Source organism: Aotus nancymaae, unplaced genomic scaffold (assembly GCF_030222135.1).
Source record: "Aotus nancymaae isolate 86718 unplaced genomic scaffold, 86718_ANA_hifiasm-v0.15.2.pri h1tg000004l, whole genome shotgun sequence".
NCBI classification, from domain to species: domain Eukaryota; kingdom Metazoa; phylum Chordata; class Mammalia; order Primates; family Aotidae; genus Aotus; species Aotus nancymaae.
In genome coordinates this window covers 23,549,885-23,556,902 of record NW_026988415.1, presented here as the reverse complement: position 1 = coordinate 23,556,902, position 7,018 = coordinate 23,549,885, and the positions used below count along the sequence as shown (strand labels likewise).

The following is a 7,018-nucleotide window of genomic DNA, read 5'->3' as shown; positions in this document are numbered from 1 at the left end:
GGATAGATGTGAGTAGACTGTTGGAAACAGGAAAGAAACTGAACATTTATCAAGTGCCTATCATGTAGCAGACATTGATTAAGATATTTTAAAATTTGGTTAGTTTGACCTTCAAAAAATGTGAGGATCAGAGACTATAGTAATCTGCCCAAGGTCACCACACTCCTTTATCCAAGACTTAGGCCCAGAGTCTTTCTGACTTCAAAGCCCATGTATATTCATGATAACTAAAAATATCTCCAGATGTGATAGTTTTGAGTATCAACTAGGTTGGATTGAAGAAGGCAAAATATTGTTCCTGGGTGTGTCTGTGAAGGTGTTGCCAAAGGAGATAAACATTTGAGTCAATGGACTGGGAAAGACAGATTCACCCTCAATCTGAGTGGGTACAATCTAATCAGCTGTCAGCAGGCAGGAGAAGATGGAAGAGCAGACTAGCTGAGTCTTCCAGCCTTCATCTTTCTCCCGTGCTGGATACTTCCTGCCCTCAAATGTCGGAATCCAAGTTCTTCAACTTTTGAACTCTTAGACCTACACCAGTGGTTTGCCAGGGGCTCTCCGGCCTTAGGCCACAGACTGTAGTCTGCACTATCGGCTTCCCTACTTTTGAGGTTTTGGGACTAGGACTGACTTCCTTGCTCCTCAGCTTGCAGATGGCCTATTGTGGGACTTTACCTTGTGAGTGTATGAGTCAGTACTCCTTAATAAACTCCCTTTCATATATATATATCTCCTATTAGTTGTGTCTTTCTAGAGAACACTGATGGATATACCAGATAACGCCAAATATACTCTCAGCCTCACTGAGGAGTGGGGCAAGGTACAAAATTAGCTTGTTAAAAACCACTGCTTTGGGTCATAAGCTTGTAAGTGGGGAACTAGTATTCAAACTTAAAGGAAATTAAAACATTGTACCCCAAAATATATTTCTTTGACATATTTTGAAATGGCTTTCAATTGGCCAGCAAACAAAAGTGGCCTTGTACAGCTGTTTTCTGGTAGGAAAAATGTGCATATGTAGAGACTCCATTGATGAAGCCATACCCCTGCTTTCCACATCTTTCCTAGATCCAGGAAAGACTGAGAGTCTCACACCTTAAAAAACCTGAAAAGAAACATTTGCCATCTATTCCCTCTGAGAGGAACTTCATGTTCATCTAGCCAAGCCTCTTCCATTCTTCCTCCTATAACTTGCCTTGCCACTAAAACCTGTTTTTTGTCATACTTTTAGTTTACTTTCTTTCTGCAATTTCAAGATGATATACAAGCTTCTGTTACTTAGTGGAAAGTTGGATCTTCATTCTGAAGACTCTCAGGTCTACACCTTAAATAAATTTACATTTCTTTTGTCCTATTCATCAACATGCCCCATACAAGTATGAACCCCAAAAATCTGAGACCGATCTCAGTTAATTTAGAAAGTTTACTTTGCCAAGGTTGAGGACAAGTGCCTGTGACACAGTCACAGGAGGTCTTGAGGACATGCGTCCAAAAGGTCAGAACACAGTTTGGTTTTATACATTTTAGGGAGATATGAGACATCATTCAACATATGTAAGATGAACATTGTTTAGGTCTGGAAAGGCAGGACAACTCAAAGCGAGGAGGGAGCTTCCAGATCATAGGTAGATAAGAGACAAATGGTTGTATTCTTTTGAGTTTCTGATTAACCTCTCCAAAGGAGACAATCAGATATGCATTTATGCAGTGAGCAGAGGGGTGACTTTGAATAGAGTGGGATGCAAGATTGCCTTAAGCAGTTTCTAGCCTGACTTTTTTCTTTAGCTTAGTGATTTTGGAGCCCCAAGATAGTTTCCTTTCACACAAGTGACTTTTTACTAAACTTTTGGGGGTCCAAGAGCCTATGGCCTCCATAAACTGAAGTATCTGATTCTAAATGCCATGATTTTCAACATTATGTGACACTCTAAAATATGCCATAGATAAGGAAAAAATGGTAAGCAGAAAAAAAGGGTACATGCTATGAGAAGTGAGGTCTGGATGACAAACTTGACCTAATTCACATATTTTTAACTGGAAAACACATCATAGTTGGCTTCTTATATTAGAGCTCTACACTACTAAGGGGAATATAATAAGCATGAGGGCTCCTGTCCCTTTCTGAAATTAATTAAAAGAGCTTCCAGGTCAGGGATGCACATGTGGAGGTGGTAGGAAGAACTTCAGGACATCAGGCCCTTTAGCATTTTCTCAAAGTACTCAAAACAATAGGAGTAATTCTGCAAAGTTCTGACATGAACCAAGATATGTGGATATACTCAAACTACTTTTTGTTGACCCACTAAAGTGAAGGTACTAAAGGAGCAGGATAGAAATCTTCAAATTGATTTAAAAATGGTAGGAATCTGAGATTCTTGTTAATGTGCTTATTTCTCAGAGATAGTTATATTCTGAACCTCCTTTTAGTTCACGAGAAAAGTAAAAAAATGAAAACCAAAAGAAGGCAAATTTTGGACCCTGGAACTCTGCATCTAGGCACTTTCCACATGATTTACTGCTCACGGTGCAGGATACAAATAATGGCCATGCCAGCATGTGAAAGCTTAAAATACATTCTAATGAAGATCACATTGCGAACATTGCCAAGGCAGGATAAAATGCAATCAGGATTTAAATGTGTCTAAAATAATAGCTCCTTGGATTCAAGCGCACTGATTAATGTCAGAGACACTTATGAAATGCTGTTGCCTGGTCATCAGTGTTTTTTTCTTGTGGAACATTTTGTACAAGAAGCAATAAATGAGGGCTAAGAAACTAAGAAAAGAATACCTTATTCTAGAAAATTAACATGACTCAGGTGAAGTGCTTTAGTTACAGGCGATCTATGTTTCAAGATTGACAGGTTATCAGCATAACTTTGAAATAGGCATACTTCAAATATTTTTGAAATATTCACCTTTCACAGAAGATTCTCTTGCTTTCCTCATATCTGCGTATAAATGTAAATTTTGTGCTTACCAAACAGTCAGCTTTTTTTTTAATTTGAGGAGCCAAAATTAACTTTAAGGATATCACTTGTATTGTAACCAAGTAGCTTAACTTCAAAATAAATTTTATTTTATTTTTCAACTGAGAGCAGGTACTGTTTATTCACTGACCAGCTTAGAAAAATAATCATGGTAGACACCTTAGTTCATTCTTCTAATAAGCCTGTTGATCTGATCCTCTGTGTTGCCAGCATCTCCACCTTCTACAAAATGGGTGGTCTTTTTCTTCATTCCGCCTCGTGGAGAAGATAATTTGAAGGTCCACAGGAAGTTATTTGCATCTTTGAAGCGTTTTCCAACAGTATAGATCTCGTGAATCAGATCCTCCATGCAGATGATGCCATATTTTCCAAGAGATCGAGCAATCAGAGCGTTATCTGTCAAAGCAATTCGCTTCTTTTTGATTTTGCCATAACCACATATGTAGATTAGTTCATTTACTGACTTCAGATTTGGGTACCCCCATGCAATATATGGCTCTACAATCCTCAACATGTTAATCGAAGCCTCGTTGAGCTTCACAAAGGTTCCACTGAAGATTTGATGAAGGCGAAGAAGCTGCAACACCTTTCAGACCTTTGGGCTCACACCATTGATACCTCTGATCCTGATGACAAATACCAATTTGGGTTCTGCAGGTACATAGAAGTTTCCAGCTTTCCTTGCCATCCTTACCATTTGAATTTCAGTTCTGTACATCTGCCTACATTCCTTGTGACAGTGCTTCGCTTTTTCATAGATAAGTTTCCTCCTTGCCTTTCGAAATTCTTTTGGGCAAACTTCTTTCCAGGCGCTTGATCATCAGCTCTGTGAAATTCCTTCACTTTTTCTTAAGGGTTCTGGCACAGCAGGAGCCATCTTCTTCTTCTCTTCTACACCCTCCATGGTTCTAGCCATAATAAGAGCCAAAATAAATTTTAAAACTTTTTTCTTTTTTAAATTCTTTGGTTCCCTCCCTTCCCACTGGACACTCCTTTCACTGTGCTGCTTTATCTAATTATGTGCTTGCTTAGAAGTTCCAGGGGCTAATCTTCAAATGAACCAAACAGAGAGACTCAACTGTAGAATCTTCCCCATCTACAGATTACCTCAAAGCAGTAAATCTATGACTCAGTCATTGTTGAAATGGCACCAGCTTGCACTCCAGGTGGACAATAACTCAAGATAGCGATTGGAATGAGACATGCAGTCCGTGTACCCCGCACTCCTCAAGTGTGTTTCTCATACCAAGTTTCCTTACTTAAACTCCTTACCAAGACTAAAATTTGAAATGGTCTTTTGGAGGCATGTGTCTAGACATTTCTGAACAGCTTGTGTTTAATAAAGCTGTTTTCCTTTCATCACACCTCACCTCTTATGTGATTGGCTTCTCAGGCAGCGAGCAGCTGGACCTGCATTTGGTTACAATAGCATTTGAGGAAGAAAATGTGCTTAAATCCTAAAAGGCACATCAGAGTAACCTGAAACTATTCCCCACTTCAGTTTTATAACCTGAGATAATAGTTAAACAAACACATGTCTAGAAAGGCTGACATGTTTAAAAGACTGGGTCATAAGAGTTAGTGATAAAAGTACATGGTAAATGCTCTATTACTCTTCTTTGTCTGAAAAACAAAATAATGAAGAAACAGGCCCACAGTGTGCATCTCTAATATATCATATATTCTGTCTCTTTCTTGTGAGGATGAAGTTGTTATGGAGCACAATACTCATAAAAACACCTAATGAAATTATCACCCATTGCTAAGAATGAATTAAAATTGGTAAAATTGTTCACTGTTACTTTTTTCAAATAACACTTTGATTTAGTAAGAAAAAATGCTGGTCATTATAAAATTTCAGCAAAGCAATGCAGCATAAACTATATATCTATCAACTATCGCTCTATCGCCACTATCACCATTATGTAGCACAGAGAGGAAGTGTTTGGAGATAAACACCTATGTAGTCCTGGTTTTATTTCTGTTTACATTTTTAGTCTATTTCCATCATCTGTAACACAAGGTTTTGATAAAGACAAAATGAGGAATGTGTGTAGAGTAAATGCAGCATTGTTGGAGTAAAACCACTGGTAGATTCTATTCACAAAATTATTAGTATAACTACTAGATTTGGCCTGTTATGGTAGTGTAGGAAAACTCACTGAGAACCAAGAAACCTGGATCTTAGTTCAGTACTAGTTAGCTATGTGATTGTAAATAAATTGTTTAGGCTTTCTGTGACTCAATTACTTTATCTTTTAAATGAAGCATTAAATCAGATGATGTAGCACTGTAATTCTTTCCCCTCCAACAGTTAACATTTCAGCGATGTTGGCTTATATGGAAAAAACAGATCTTGGCCGTAGCTACCTGGGAACTGCCTTATTATCATTCATTGTGAAATTAGTACTAGAGTTTAAAAGAGTTGCTTAAGAATTAATGTAGCAGACTTAAAATATAAACGATTTCAGCATGGTGCTCATTGGTAAAGAGCTAAGCATAGCAGCTCATTCAACATGGCATATTGAACTAATGCATATGTCTTTTTAAAACTTGTTACATAAATGAGCCAAAGATGTCCTCTGTATATTGGCCCCTACATTGTTTATTTCTTCACAGCAGGCTGAGACTCGTTAGCTAAAATGTTCTCTGGCACCAAACTCAAATTTTTACACATCCCATTGTTTTAAACGTACCCCAAATAAGCAGATTTTTAGCCATTTAGAGTCTGCCTGCTTTGCATATCCTGTGAAACTGCACATCTGTTAGCCCTAGATAAGATAAATCCTGTGGCTATTAAGGCCCCAAGCCACTGCTGCCCTTCAAAATTCTCTGACCCAATGATTCCCCAAAGTGCTGCTGAGTGACATCACCCTGTCACATGAACCCCATCTTTAATTCCCCTCTCTCCTGGGAGTTCTCTTGTCCTATTCCTCTTCTGGATGGTTGTCCTGCACCATAGCCTTGGGTAGTTTCATGCTGTGAAGGACTTTCCTTGCATGCAAACCTGTCAACCAATGTGTCACCCAAATAAGTCCTGTGTGTGCAACTGCTATATGTGGGAATTAAAAACACCTAAAGGAACAAGATTTTAAATAAATAATGATCTAAGTTAGAAACCATATTGGAGATTATTAAATACTTATAACTGAGAACAATGAAACCACAATAAATCAAAACCTGTAGAATGAAGAAAAAGTAGTATTTAGAAGGACCTTTATAGCCTAAGATGAGTGTATTTGGAAAGAAGAAAGATTGAAAATTACTGAGGCAAGTATTTACTTTGACAAGTTAGACTAAGAATATTAGTATAAAGTAAAACATAAAAAGAAGAAAACCATAAATAGAAGAGCAGATACTAATTGAAAAAAAAGACAAACCATAGAATTTCAAAACCTGAAATACTAAGATATAGAAACATCTGGCAATATTGTTGAGTAAAGAGGTCAGAATCGAATAGTATTAGCATAAAAAGGGAGTCATAGTATTGCTTTGGTAGGAACTTTATTTATTTATTTATTTATTTATTTATTTATTTGTTTGTTTATTTATTGAGATGGAGTTTCACTCTTGTTGCCCAGGCTAGCTTGCAATAGCTCAATCTCAGCTCACCACAACCTCCGCCTCCTGGGTTCAAGCGATTCTCCTGCCTCAGCCTCCCAAGTAGCTGGGATTACAGGCATGCACCACCACGCCCAGCTAATTTTTGGTATTTTTAGTAGAGACGGAGTTTCTCCATGTCAGGCTGGTCTCGAACTCCTGACGTCAGGTAATCCGCACACCTTGGCCTTCCAAAGTGCTGAGATTACAGGCATGAGTCACCGCGCCTGGCCTAAATTTATAACAATATATTATGAACAACTTGATACCATTAAATGGGAAAACTAAAATGAAATTGGAGACTTTTTAGGTAAATATGAATTAATAAAAGTGGATTAGGGGTTACCCAATTGCTCAAAATAGTCTTACAAACATTAAATATATTGGATTAGTATTATAAATCTATTTCTTTCTAAAAGTATGAGGTCT

General features: G+C 37.8%; 1 pseudogene; it reads right to left on the bottom strand.

Annotated features, from left to right (window-relative positions):
- Positions 1–3,149: 3,149 nt before the first annotated feature.
- LOC105733781 (large ribosomal subunit protein uL30-like) lies at positions 3,150–3,893 on the bottom strand (annotated as a pseudogene).
- Between the last annotated feature and the right edge of the window lie 3,125 nt (positions 3,894–7,018).